This window comes from Somniosus microcephalus, chromosome 13 (assembly GCF_052327205.1).
Source record: "Somniosus microcephalus isolate GS21.2 chromosome 13, FLI_Smic_1.0, whole genome shotgun sequence".
Taxonomy (NCBI): domain Eukaryota; kingdom Metazoa; phylum Chordata; class Chondrichthyes; order Squaliformes; family Somniosidae; genus Somniosus; species Somniosus microcephalus.
This window is the reverse complement of record NC_140999.1, coordinates 189003836-189018185: the sequence shown is the minus strand read 5'-3', so window position 1 is coordinate 189018185 and position 14350 is coordinate 189003836.

Sequence of the window (14350 nt, the reverse complement as noted above, 5' to 3'; positions counted from 1 at the left end):
ATTGTGCCTGTGACTGTGGGTTAGTTTCAGTTTCATTTCCCTTACCTCAGTTCCGTTTCCTCACCTTGTATTGTATTGTGTGTAGGGCTCCGCCCATACCTGGCCCCTATGTAAGCAGGCTCAGCGTGCCTCACATCCAGTACTGCAGACCTCTGGATGGAATGCACCTCTCCACTGTGTGTTACCTTCTAAGTTAATAAAAGCCTTGTTTTGTTCCGCTAACATTGAGTCTTGGATTTATTGAGGCACATCAGGCTGTAAGTGTTGACAAACTATTTGACTGTAGAGCATCACAGCCAAGCTTTCTCATGTTGTCCAGAAGCCACACACTCATACTTTTCAGCGCGTGTCACTGGCTAACAACCGACAGCGGGAGGCCTGACTGATTTTCCCATCTGTAGCCCAGTAAAAAAAGAAAGAACTTGCATTTATATAGCGCCTTTCAGGACCTCAGGACGTCCCAAAGCGATATACAGCCAATGAAGTACTTTTGAAGTGTAATCGCTGCTGTAATGTAGAAAACACGGCAGCCAATTTGCGCACAGCAAGCTCCCACAAACAGCAACGATATAATGACCCAGATAATCTGTTTTAAGTGTTGATTGAAGGATAAATATTGGGCAGGAAACCGGGGCGATGAAGAGGTAACATTTTCTTTAAATGTTGTGTCAGCCCCCTTACACAGGGGGTCATAGGGGGGCTGGATGGGTTCTTGGGGAGTTGCCAGGGGCCGCCCGATAGCAGGCAGGTGCTGGGTTTTCAAGCTGCATGAGACGGACGGGCGCTGGAGATAAGAAGATAAGAAATAGGAGCAGGAGTCGGCCATACGGCCCCTCGAGCCTGCTCCGCCATTATGCCCCTCGAGCCTGCTCCGCTATATGGCCCCTCAAGCCTGCTCCGCCATACGGCCCCTCGAGCCTGCTCCGTCATACGGCCCCTCGAGCCTGCTCCGCTATACGGCCCCTCGAGCCTGCTCCGCCATACGGCCCCTCGAGCCTGCTCCGCCGTACGGCCCCTCGAGCCTGCTCCGCCGTACGGCCCCTCGAGCCTGCTCCGCCACACGGCCCCTCGAGCCTGCTCCGCCATACGGCCCCTCGAGCCTGCTCCGCCATACGGCCCCTTGAGCCTGCTCTGCTATACGGCCCCTCGAGCCTGCTCCGCCATATGGCCCCTCGAGCCTGCTCCGCCTTTTGGCCCCTCGAGCCTGCTCCGCCATACAGTCCCTTGAGCCTGCTCCGCCATTCAATAAGATCATGGAATCACAGAATCTTAGAATGGTTACAGCACAGAAGGAGGCCATTTGGCCCGTTGAGCCTGTGCCAGTGGCTGATCTTCTACATCAACTCCACCTTCCCGTCCTATCCCCATGTCTTTTGATTCCCTTAGTGTCTCGATCTCAGTCTTGAATATACTCAATGGCTGAGCCTCCACAGCCCTCTGGGGCAGAGAATTCCAAAGATTCACAACCCTGAGTGAAGAAATCTCTCCTCATCTCAGTCCTAAATGGCCAACCCCCTATCCTGAGACTGCGACCCCAGTTCTAGACGCTCCAGCCAGGGGAAACAGCCTCTCAGCATCTACCTTGTCAAGTTGTCTAAGAATATTATAGGCTTCAATGAGCTCACCTCTCATTCTTCTAAACTCCAGCGAATATAGGCCCAATCTACTCAATCTCTTCCCAAGAATCAATCTATGAACCTTCGTTGCATCCCCTCTAAGGCTAGTATATTCTTCCTTAGGTAAGGAGACCAAAACTGTACACAGTACTCCAGGTGTGGTCTCACCAGGGCCCTATATAATTGCAGCAAGACATCTTTACTCTTACACTCCAACCAGCGTGCAATAAAGGCTAACATGCCATTTGCTTTCCTAATTGCTTGCTGTACCTGCATGTTAATGTTCTGTGATTCGTGTACAAGGACACCCAGGTCCCTCTGCATACCAACATTTACTAGTCTCTAGATGTGAATGAGTTGTCCTGCCACTGACCCCACAAACTCCGAGAGGGTCAACACTGGAGGGCACCACTGGGAGGAACGTGACCTGTAGATTTTGGGGGCCCCATATTACTTTTAGTAATTCCCCCAGCCCAAGTTAATATAAGAACAAGAAACTTATTTAATTCTGAATAACAAGCTCCACTGATGACCTTATGTGGTAGGGGCCTTACATAGGAACAAGAGGAGGCCATTCGGCCCTAAGAGCCTGTCCCAGCCTTCAATTAGATCATGACTGACCTGTACCATAACTGCATTTACCCGCCTCGGTTCCGTAACTCTTAATACCCTTGCCTAACAAAAATCTAGCGATCTCAACAGCTTTCTGGGGGAGAGAGTTCCAGATTTTCACTCCCCTTTGTGTGAAGAAGTGCTTCCTGACATCACCCCTGAGCGGCCTAGCTCTAATTTTAAGATTATGCCCCCTTATTCTGGACTGCCCTCACCAGAGGAAATAGTTTCTCTGGTCTTTTGGACCTGAAGTTGCCAGGTTAAATCCCGCACCCCTCCCCCCACTGCCACCACCCACCCCCCCACAACCTCCTCCGCCCCCCCCCCCCACCCCAGTCTGTGCTGAGTGAGCTGGCACCAGCGATTACTGAGGGGAAATGTTCTTTTTCGACCGGTTCCTGCTCCTGATTGCTATCCAGTGACCTCAGCTGGGGAGTGGAGTTGTGCGGCTGCTGGGTGAGTGCAGGGTGGGGCTCAGCTGCGATGCCCTCCATAGAGGAATAGCCAGGCAATACTGACTCTCAACAGTCACACATGAAGAACGAGGTACTGGGGGGTTGCCGCGGAACGGGACCTCAGCAGCAGCTGGTGGCTTCAAGAAAGGAAGAAAAATGTAAAATAAAAAAATAGCCTGTGGTAAGTAATAGATTCCACACCAGAACTATAATATCCACAAGTGTTCTAAATCAAGTTTTATTGTCCAATGTCACCCACTCTCTTCTCAATGAACAGACCGATTGACGATGTCATGGGTTCAGTCTCCGCTATGGCCTGTTGACATCATTCAGTGGAACGGTTCCAATAAAAAGAGGGGAGCACTGTAATGTGGTAATGGAATCAGGAATTCGAACCTTGGAGCTTTGGGTTTTAATGAGGGTCTGACGAGCTGTCACAATTTAAAATGTACATTGCTGGCTGGAGAAGTAAAGTAAAGAATTTCACTGCATTTCTTTCCGGACAACCTCCGTTTGGGAAAGACGACAGATATCCATTGTGCGGGCACTGGTTCTGATATGCTTTGGACACGAAGTGTTGCTCAGGGACGGTACATGAACTCACTTAAAACAAGAAGCCAGAACTGGCATCAATTTAGCACCTACCACATCTTATAGACGTCCCCAAATCGCTTTACAGCCAATGAAGTACTTTTTGAAGTGTAGTCATTGTTGTAATGTAGGAAACGCAGTAGCAATTTGCGCACAGCAAGGTCCCACAAACGGCACTGTGATAATGACCAGATCATCTGTTTAATGATGTTGGTTGAGGGATAAATATTATCCCACGACACCGGGGAGAACTCCCCTGCTCGTCTTCGAAATAGTGGCCGCGGGATCTTTTACGTCCACCTGAGAGAGCAGACGGGGCCTCGGTTTAATGTCTCATCCGAAAAGACGGCACCTCCAACAGCGCAGCGCTCCCTCAGCACTGGCACTGGGAGTGTCAGCCTGGATTACGCGCTCTGGAGTGGCGTCTCTGGAGTGGGACTCAAGCCCACGACCCTCTGTCTCAGAGGCAAGAATGCTACCACTGAGCCAAGACAGACTCCAGCAGGAGACCTGCCTCTCAGTCCCCCGCATGCCACTCTCTCCCTCATGTGAAGTGGGTTCACTCACCCTATGATTCATAATGAAAAAATTAAATATGCACAGTGAGGAAAATTAATTTGGAACACAGAAGTATAATTCAACCCATATTACTGTGTGTGATATTAGTGTGTTAACACCTAATGTATTTCAATGGTGTTATTTTGATACTCTATAATCTGGACGAAGGAATGCCATCTGAAAGTATTAAGAGGCTCAGAATATTGTGACCGTTTATTTCTTGGCTGCAGTAAAGACAGAATCATAGAATGATACAACACAGAAGGAGGCCATTCGGCCCATCGTGCCTGCGCCGGCTCTTTGAAAGAGCGATCCAATTAGTCCCACTAATATAGGATAAATATTGGCCGCAGGACACCGGGGATAACTCCCATGCTCTTCTTTGAAATAGTGGTCGCGGGATCTTTTACGTCCACCTGAGAGAGCAGACGGGGCCTCGGTTTAACGTCTCATCCGAAAAGACGGCACCTCCGACAGCGCAGCGCTCCCTCAGCACTGGCACTGGGAGTGTCAGCCTGGATTACACGCTCTTTCCCCACAGCCCTGAAAATATTCAAGTATTTCTCCAATTCCCCTTTTGAAAGTTACTATTGAATCCGCCTCTACCGCCCTTTCAGACAGCGCGTTCCAGATCACAACAACTCGCTGAGTAAAAAAAAATTCTCCTCATCATCGCCTCTGGTTCCTTTGCTGATTATCTTCAATCTGTGCCCTCTGGTTACTGACCCTTCTCTCATAGATACATAGACGATAGGAGCAGGAGTAGGCCATTCGGCCCCTCGAGCCTGTTCCGCCATTTAATGAGATCATGGCTGATCATCCAAATTCAGTACCCGGTCCCTGCTTTCTCCCCATATCCCTTGGTCACTTTAGCCTTAAGAAATATATCTAACTCCTTCTTGAATATATTTAATGAATTGGCCTCAACTGCCTTCTGTGGTAGAGAATTGGAAACAGTTTCTCTTTGTTTACTCCAGCGACACCCCTCATGATTTCAAACACCTTTTTTTTGGTGAAAGGGTTAATTCCCCTTTCAGGTTATTGTTTGAGCAACAGGCGGTGTAGAAGGAGCGGCAAACTGCAAACAAACCTTGGCCGAGATTTTATTTTGCCGCAGCGGACAGTGTCTAGCCCGCCGGGGCTTTAACTGACCAGTTAGAAATACAAGCCTCCTTGATTGGTCAGCGGGGAGATTTTTCTGTGAAGGGAGCTTTAAACCTCAAAATTATTGCTTCCTGGTCAATATGTCAGCTCTCATGCTTCATTTTGTTTTTACTGACACATTTCATTTGAGACCGAGGAGTGAAATATGACACTTGAAGTGAGAGAGGAAATGAGGGCGTCCCAGGGCCTTGCCTCAACGCTGTGTGAGAGCCTGGGAAAGAAAACAGCCATAAATTATTGGGGTCCTTAAAGCCTCATTCACTTTCCCCTCTGTGCGTCTAAGGGCTGCGCTGTGCTTTCTTTCCTCCCGCATGCAACAGGGACTGTGCGGGGCTTTGGTGCTCGATGGTCTACAAAGCTCATGGTCTACAGAGCAGCAGTGATGCCTCAGAGCCATGGACCATGTACAGCAGGCACCTCAAAGCACTGGAGAGGTACCACCAACGTTGCCTCCGCAAGATCCTGCAAATCCATTGGCAGGATAGGCACACCAACGTCAGTGTTCTTGCTCAGGCCAACATCCCCAGCATCGAAGCTTTAACCACGCTCAATCAGCTCCAATGGACGGGTCACATTGTCCGCATGCCCGATACGAGACTCCCAAAACAAGCGCTCTACTCGGAGCTCCGGCACGGCAAGAGAGCTCCAGGTGGGCAGAGGAAACACTTCAAGGGCACCCTCAAAGCGTCCTTGAAAAAGTGTAACATCCCCACCGACACCTGGGAATCCCTGGCCCAAGACCGCACAAAGTGGTGGAGGAGCATCCGGGAAGGCGCCGAACACCTTGAGTCTCTTCGCCGGGAGCAAGCGGAAGCCAAGCGCAAGGAACGCACGTCAACCCAAGAAACCCACCCACCCGCCCCTTCAACCACCGTCTGCCCCACCTGTGACAGAGACTGTAGGTCCCGCATTGGACTCATCAGTCACCTGAGAACTCATTTTTAATGTGGAAGCAAGTCATCCTCGGTTCCGAGGGACTGCCTAAGGAGGTGCTCGATGCGGCGGGAGCAGCGCGGAGGTCAGCCGCGGCTCGGTGGGTGGGTCGGAATCTCGCTTCCGAGTCCGAAGGCTGTGGGCTCTAAAGCCGCACGCCAGAGGCCGGAGCTCAAAGTCCAGGCTGACACTCCCCAGTGCAGTACTGAGGGAGTGCTGCACTGTCGGAGGAGCTGTCTTTCGGATGAAATGTTAAACTGAGGGCCCCCCATCTGCCCTCTCAGACGAATGCAAATTGGAAGAAGAGCAGAGCGGGGGAGGGGGGGGCGTTCTCCCCGGTGTCCTGGGCCAATATTGATCTCTCAATCAATCACTAAAACAGGTTATCTGCTCATTATCACATTGCTGTGTGTGGGAGCTTGCTGTGCGCAATTTGGCTGCCGCGTTTCCTACATTACAACAGTGACTACACTCCAAAAGTACTTCATTGGCTGTAAAGCGCTTTGGGAAGCCCTAAGGTCGTGAAAGGCGCTAGATTTTTGGATTCTAGGGGCATCAAGGGATGTGGAGATCGGGCAGGAAAATGGAGTTGAGGTCGATGATCAGCCATGATCTTATTGAATGGCGGAGCAGGCTCGAAGGGCCGTGTGGCCTACTCCTGCTCTTACTTCTTATGTTCTTATGTTCTTATCAATGCAAGTTCTTTCTTTATGTCTGTAGCATATCACACATCAAACGTGCCTGTTACACTTTAAACATCACGTTTCAAACCTCAAAGTTTAAAAATTCAAAAATTGGCTTAAATATCATATTGATATTGACTAAGGAATCAAACATCATCATGTGTTAGGTGATTGGGTGAAATCCACTGACCAATCACCATTTCCAGTTACTGAACGACGAGGAGATTGCCACGAATCACTAACCGGCAAGCATCAAAAAGACCAATCAAAATGCTTCAAACACTCCTTGAAAATGGTTTGAGCCACCAGCTATGATTAATGAGCCGGCCCAACTTACACCCCTATAAATAACATAAGATAATAATCGCCTAAAAATAAGTCACACCAAAATAATTGAAGTTCCTTCTACTGTTATCTCTACGTTGTGACAAATCCCTGCAGCAATGTGTTATCTTCCAAAGGCCTGTCCTTCACACAGCAGCCTGGGGTTTGAGTTTTGAGCTTTCCCTAGACTTGTTCGGCACCACAACGTTTGCACCAGCTCAGCTCAGTCCAGCTTCCATCACTGAAAGGGTGGGCACCGGGTTGCAAGCTTGCGTTGGTTGCTCCTGATCAGTGTCCATCTTGACAAGATCCTCGCTCAGCACAGCCACAGATGCACTTACGTTTTCTTCCATCTTCCAGGTCTCCATCCGCGCTTTCCATCTCTTCTTAAGTGGTTCGTTTACTTAAGAATTTAAGAATTAGGAGCAGGAGTCGGCCATACGGCCCCTCGAGCCTGCTCTGCCATTCAGTAAGATCATGGCTGATCTTCTACCTCAACTCCACTTTCCAGCCCGAGCCCCATATCCCTTGATTCCCCTACAAATCTATCTATCTCAGCCTTGAATATACTCAGTGACTGAGCATTCACAGCCCTCTGGGGTAGGGAATTCCAAAGGTAAAACGGGGTCCGTCCAGGATTAGGTCTAGCCACCAAGAAGGTTCATTATGTGGCTTGGCGTGCTGCCCCTGATCTGCTCCCTGAACTGTTGACATATTCCTGACTGCCCTTAAAGATCTTGTTGCTGACACTGGTTGCCAGAAATGGGAGAGTGTACCGCTCCTCATCACAATAGATGGATACAGTAGCATAGTAGTTATGTTACTGACCCTAGCAATCCACAAGACCTGGACTAATGATCCAAGCAGACGTGAGTTCAAATCCCACCACGGCAGCTGGGGAATTTAAATTCAGTTAATTAAATAAATCTGGAATAAAAAGCTAGTATCAGTAATGGTGACCATGAAACTACCGGATTGTTGTATAAAACCCATCTGGTTCACTGAAATAGCAACAGAAAATGCTGGAAAAACTCAGCAGGCCAGGCGACATCCGTGGAGAGAAAATAGAGTCAACGTTTCGGGTCAAACCCTTTGTCAAGACTGGAAAGGCACAGGAAATGAAATAGATTGAAAGGCCAGGCTGGGAGAGAACAAAAGAGAAGTGAAGAGACATTAAGAGGTATTCAAAACCAGACGAGATGGTGATCGGACTGGTGGAGACAAAAGACGGCTCTAGATTAGGTGTGAAATGCACTGGCAGAATGAGAGACAGCTGCCATGTGGGAGAGAGAAAAAGGGGGAAGGGCACAAAACAAAGGTGTGGATAAAAAATATAAGTAAAAATGTAATGGGGGCCGAGATTATGATCTGAAATTGGTTCACTGATGTCCTTTAGGGAAGGAAATCTGCCGTCCTTACCCGGTCTGGCCTATGTGTGACTCCAGACCCACAGCAATGTGGTTGCCTCTTAACTGCCCCTCTGAAGTGGCCGAGCGAAGCTACTCAGTTGTAACTAACCGCTACAAAGAACAGTGGTTCAAGAAGGCGGCTCACCAGCTCCTTCTCAAGGGCAATTAGGGATGGGCAATAAATGCTGGGCCTTGCTGGTGACGCCCACATCCCATGAACGAATAAATAAATAAGAATTAGATCATGCTGATCTGTATCTTAAATCCATTAACCTGCCTTGGTTCTTGCAATGTCCATTTTTACTGACTCTTAACTGCCCTCTGAAATGGCCGAGCAGGACACTCAGTTGAACCAAACCGCTACAAAGAAGGATACTCAAAAAAAAATCCCGGAACTCCCTCCCTAACAGCACTATGGGAGCACCTTCACCAGACGGAACGCAGCGGTTCAAGATGGAGGTCCACCACCACCTTCTCAAGGGTGAAGGCCATCTGCTTCACCTTTCTATAGAAACCTATGATTTCCCTCATAACTGCCTCCAACTGGCTCTTGAATAACTGGGGCCAGAGATCGTATCATATAGAAGGTCAGTGTCTTTCAAGATAGCACTTGGCTCATGTGATCTCCTGGGTTGGTTTTGTTCGCCTGGGAGGGTCGGAGAGGAATTTTCCAGACTATTATTCCCCTTTTGGTCCCTGAGTTTTCCTCTGTTATTTTGCCTCTCCCAGGAGATGGCATGGCTCTTGTGGGGGGGTGGGGGGGGCGGGGTGGTGGTGGCGGGTAGGAAGTGACTAGTCGTGATACTCCAGCCATCATGACTGTGGGGCAGGCTTGATGGACCAGCTGGTCTTTTCCTGCCCATCATTTTCGTATGTTTGTAACTCCAGAATATTTACCACTACCACAATACCCGTAAGACCACTCTTTGTGTGAAGAAGTGCTTCCAAACATTAATGCTGAACTTGCCTTTTCTCTGTTTGTTCTTATGTCCTGCTGCCCTTTCAGTTGTGGTCAGCATTAACCTTTTCGATTTCAACATTATACCTCACAAAATGCACCAACAAAATAAAATATATTCTTGATGCAAAATTCAATCTTTCGTTTCTGTTTGCTCAGAAGAGACTTCGGGCTGGATTTTCATTGAGGAGGCGGGTAGGAGGCGGGACTACAACTTTCGGGGTTGTAGTCCCGCCTCCATCGAGTTGTAGCCAACCCACGCGATTTTGACTTGATTGACCTTGTTGAGCCCGCCCAGTGGGCTCAGCAGGCCAATTAAGGGCCACCCGGCAACAGGTGACATCACAGTTTGAAATTTCATCTGTCAAGACCTTTTGACAGGTGAAATATTAGCGTTTCACAGCTGTTTGAAGCTGTCAAACACTGACAATCTGTACTCCAGGTTAATTCCTTCCTCTCAGGATGATTTAGAGATCTCCCCGGAACAGAAAGCTGAATGCTGCAATTTTTGACAGCTCGCAGCCATTCTGCTTTCTGTGCCGGTGAGATGAGGGACTCCCAAGACCTGAAGGAACGAAGGCTGTAAAGGTAAGTAAAGGTTAGTAGAACTTCTTTAAACACTTTACACAGACCAAACACACTTACCTCTGCACTCATGCACCCATCACTCACCTGAACACCGGACATCTCGACCCCCTCCAAGCCCTTCATCCCGACAGCCCGCCTCGCTAACTTGGCGTGGTTTGGAGCCATTGGGAATCCCACATTTCAACAATAAAAATAGGGATTAGACTAAAAACTGCCTGTTAACTACCTGTTAACAGGCAGTTAATTGGCATTAATCCCCTTTCTGCCTCGGGGAGGTGGGTCCCAGTGTGGGGCGGGTACCCGCCTCCTTTGAAACTGGCATGGAGGCGGGTTGGGGGCGGGATGGGTTTGTGCCTGATTTTGGGATTTTAACCCCCCACACACCTCCAATCCCGACTCCACGGCCCAATGAAAATCCAGCCCGAACCTGTCTGTTGCTTTTCTCCCTTCCGCCTTTGATTTTTCTCCAGAGGTGAATCCCCTCCAGGGCAATAACTCGCAGAGATCAGGATGTTTTTGTGCTTTTGTTTGCCTTTTTACTTGTTCTTCTAGACCCTGATCTCCAAGATTTGGCCTCTGATTGAGAATACAGATACGAGGATGGCTAGCCTTGTAGTGGTGTTATCAACACTCCTGATGCTTACAGGGAGCCCTAACTCAAGTGTCCATGTGGTGGTCCTAACTCAAGTGCCCATGTGGTGGTCCTAACTCAAGTGTCCATGTGGTGGTCCTAACTCAAGTGTCCATGTGGTGGTCCTAACTCAAGTGCCCATGTGGTGGTCCTAACTCAAGTGTCCATGTGGTGGTCCTAACTCAAGTGTCCATGTGATGGTCCTAACTCAAGTGTCCATGTGATGGTCCTAACTCAAGTGTCCATGTGGTGGTCCTAACTCAAGTGTCCATGTGGTGGTCCTAACTCAAGTGTCCATGTGGTGGTCCTAACTCAAGTGCCCATGTGATGGTCCTAACTCAAGTGTCCATGTGGTGGTCCTAACTCAAGTGTCCATGTGATGGTCCTAACTCAAGTGTCCATGTGGTGGTCCTAACTCAAGTGTCCATGTGGTGGTCCTAACTCAAGTGTCCATGTGGTGGTCCTAACTCAAGTGTCCATGTGGTGGCCCTAACCCAAGTGTCCATGTGATGGTCCTAACTCAAGTGTCCATGTGATGGTCCTAACTCAAGTGTCCATGTGATGGTCCTAACTCAAGTGTCCATGTGATGGTCCTAACTCAAGTGTCCATGTGGTGGTCCTAACTCAAGTGTCCATGTGATGGTCCTAACTCAAGTGTTCATGTGATGGTCCTAACTCAGGTGCCCATGTGGTGGTCCTAACTCAAGTGTCCATGTGGTGGTCCTAACTCAAGTGTCCATGTGGTGGTCCTAACTCAAGTGTCCATGTGATGGTCCTAACTCAAGTGTCTATGTGATGGTCCTAACTCAAGTGTCCATGTGGTGGTCCTAACTCAAGTGCCCATGTGGTGGTCCTAACTCAAGTGTCCATGTGATGGTCCTACCTCAAGTGTCCATGTGGTGGTCCTAACTCAAGTGTCCATGTGATGGTCCTAACTCAAGTGTCCATGTGGTGGTCCTAACTCAAGTGTCCATGTGATGGTCCTAACTCAAGTGTCCATGTGATGGTCCTAACTCAAGTGTCCATGTGGTGGTCCTAACTCAAGTGTCCATGTGATGGTCCGAACTCAAGTGTCCATGTGATGGTCCTAACTCAAGTGTCCATGTGGTGGTCCTAACTCAAGTGTCCATGTGATGGTCCTAACTCAAGTGTCCATGTGATGGTCCTAACTCAAGTGTCCATGTGGTGGCCCTAACTCAAGTGTCCATGTGGTGGTCCTAACTCAAGTGTCCATGTGATGGTCCTAACTCAAGTGTCCATGTGATGGTCCAAACTCAAGTGTCCATGTGATGGTCCTAACTCAAGTGTCCATGTGGTGGTCCTAACTCAAGTGTGCATGTGGTGGTCCTAACTCAAATGTCCATGTGGTGGTCCTAACTCAAGTGTCCATGTGGTGGCCCTAACTCAAGTGTCCATGTGGTGGTCCTAACTCAAGTGTCCATGTGATGGTCCTAACTCAAGTGTCCATGTGATGGTCCTAACTCAAGTGTCCATGTGATGGTCCTAACTCAAGTGTCCATGTGATGGTCCTACCTCAAGTGTCCATGTGGTGGTCCTAACTCAAGTGTCCATGTGATGGTCCTAACTCAAGTGTCCATGTGGTGGTCCTAACTCAAGTGTCCATGTGATGGTCCTAACTCAAGTGTCCATGTGATGGTCCTAACTCAAGTGTCCATGTGGTGGTCCTAACTCAAGTGTCCATGTGATGGTCCGAACTCAAGTGTCCATGTGATGGTCCTAACTCAAGTGTCCATGTGGTGGTCCTAACTCAAGTGTCCATGTGATGGTCCTAACTCAAGTGTCCATGTGATGGTCCTAACTCAAGTGTCCATGTGGTGGCCCTAACTCAAGTGTCCATGTGGTGGTCCTAACTCAAGTGTCCATGTGATGGTCCTAACTCAAGTGTCCATGTGATGGTCCAAACTCAAGTGTCCATGTGATGGTCCTAACTCAAGTGTCCATGTGGTGGTCCTAACTCAAGTGTGCATGTGGTGGTCCTAACTCAAATGTCCATGTGGTGGTCCTAACTCAAGTGTCCATGTGGTGGCCCTAACTCAAGTGTCCATGTGGTGGTCCTAACTCAAGTGTCCATGTGATGGTCCTAACTCAAGTGTCCATGTGATGGTCCTAACTCAAGTGTCCATGTGATGGTCCTAACTCAAGTGTCCATGTGATGGTCCTAACTCAAGTGTCCATGTGGTGGTCCTAACTCAAGTGTCCATGTGGTGGTCCTAACTCAAGTGTCCACGTGGTGGTCCTAACTCAAGTGTCCATGTGGTGGTCCTAACTCAAGTGTCCATGTGATGGTCCTAACTCAAGTGTCCATGTGATGGTCCTAACTCAAGTGTCCATGTGATGATCCTAACTCAAGTGTCCATGTGGTGGTCCTAACTCAAGTGTCCATGTGATGGTCCTAACTCAAGTGTCCATGTGATGGTCCTAACTCAAGTGTCCATGTGGTGGTCCTAACTCAAGTGTCCATGTGATGGTCCTAACTCAAGTGTCCATGTGATGGTCCTAACTCAAGTGTCCATGTGGTGGTCCTTACTCAAGTGTCCATGTGGTGGTCCTAACTCAAGTGTCCATGTGATGGTCCTAACTCAAGTGTCCATGTGGTGGTCCTAACTCAAGTGTCCATGTGATGGTCCTAACTCAAGTGTCCATGTGGTGGTCCTAACTCAAGTGTCCATGTGGTGGTCCTAACTCAAGTGTCCATGTGGTGGTCCTATCTCAAGTGTCCATGTGGTGGCCCTAACTCAAGTGTCCATGTGGTGGTCCTAACTCAAGTGTCCATGTGATGGTCCTAACTCAAGTGTCCATGTGATGGTCCTAACTCAAGTGTCCATGTGATGGTCCTAACTCAAGGTCCATGTGGTGGTCCTAACTCAAGTGTCCATGTGGTGGTCCTAACTCAAGTGTCCACGTGGTGGTCCTAACTCAAGTGTCCATGTCGTGGTCCTAACTCAAGTGTCCATGTGATGGTCCTAACTCAAGTGTCCATGTGATGATCCTAACTCAAGTGTCCATGTGGTGGTCCTAACTCAAGTGTCCATGTGATGGTCCTAACTCAAGTGTCCATGTGATGGTCCTAACTCAAGTGTCCATGTGATGGTCCTAACTCAAGTGTCCATGTGGTTGTCCTAACTCAAGTGTCCATGTGGTGGTCCTAACTCAAGTGTCCATGTGGTGGTCCTAACTCAAGTGTCCATGTGGTGGTCCTAACTCAAGTGTCCATGTAATGGTCCTAACTCAAGTGTCCATGTGGTGGTCCTAACTCAAGTGTCCATGTGATGGTCCTAACTCAAGTGCCCATGTGGTGGTCCTAACTCAAGTGTCCATGTGGTGGTCCTAACTCAAGTGTCCATGTGATGGTCCTAACTCAAGTGTCCATGTGATGGTCCTAACTCAAGTGTCCATGTGGTGGTCCTAACTCAAGTGTCCATGTGATGGTCCTAACTCAAGTGTCCATATGATGGTCCTAACTCAAGTGTCCATGTGGTGGTCCTAACTCAAGTGTCCATGTGATGGTCCTAACTCAAGTGTCCATGTGACGGTCCTAACTCAAGTGTCCATGTGAAGGTCCTAACTCAAGTGTCCATGTGATGGTCCTAACTCAAGTGTCCATGTGGTGGTCCTAACTCAAGTGTCCATGTGATGGTCCTAACTCAAGTGCCCATGTGGTGGTCCTAACTCAAGTGTCCATGTAATGGTCCTAACTCAAGTGTCCATGTGGTGGTCCTAACTCAAGTGTCCATGTGATGGTCCTAACTCAAGTGTTCATGTGATGGTCCTAACTCAAGTGCCCATGTGGTGGTCCTAACTCAAGTG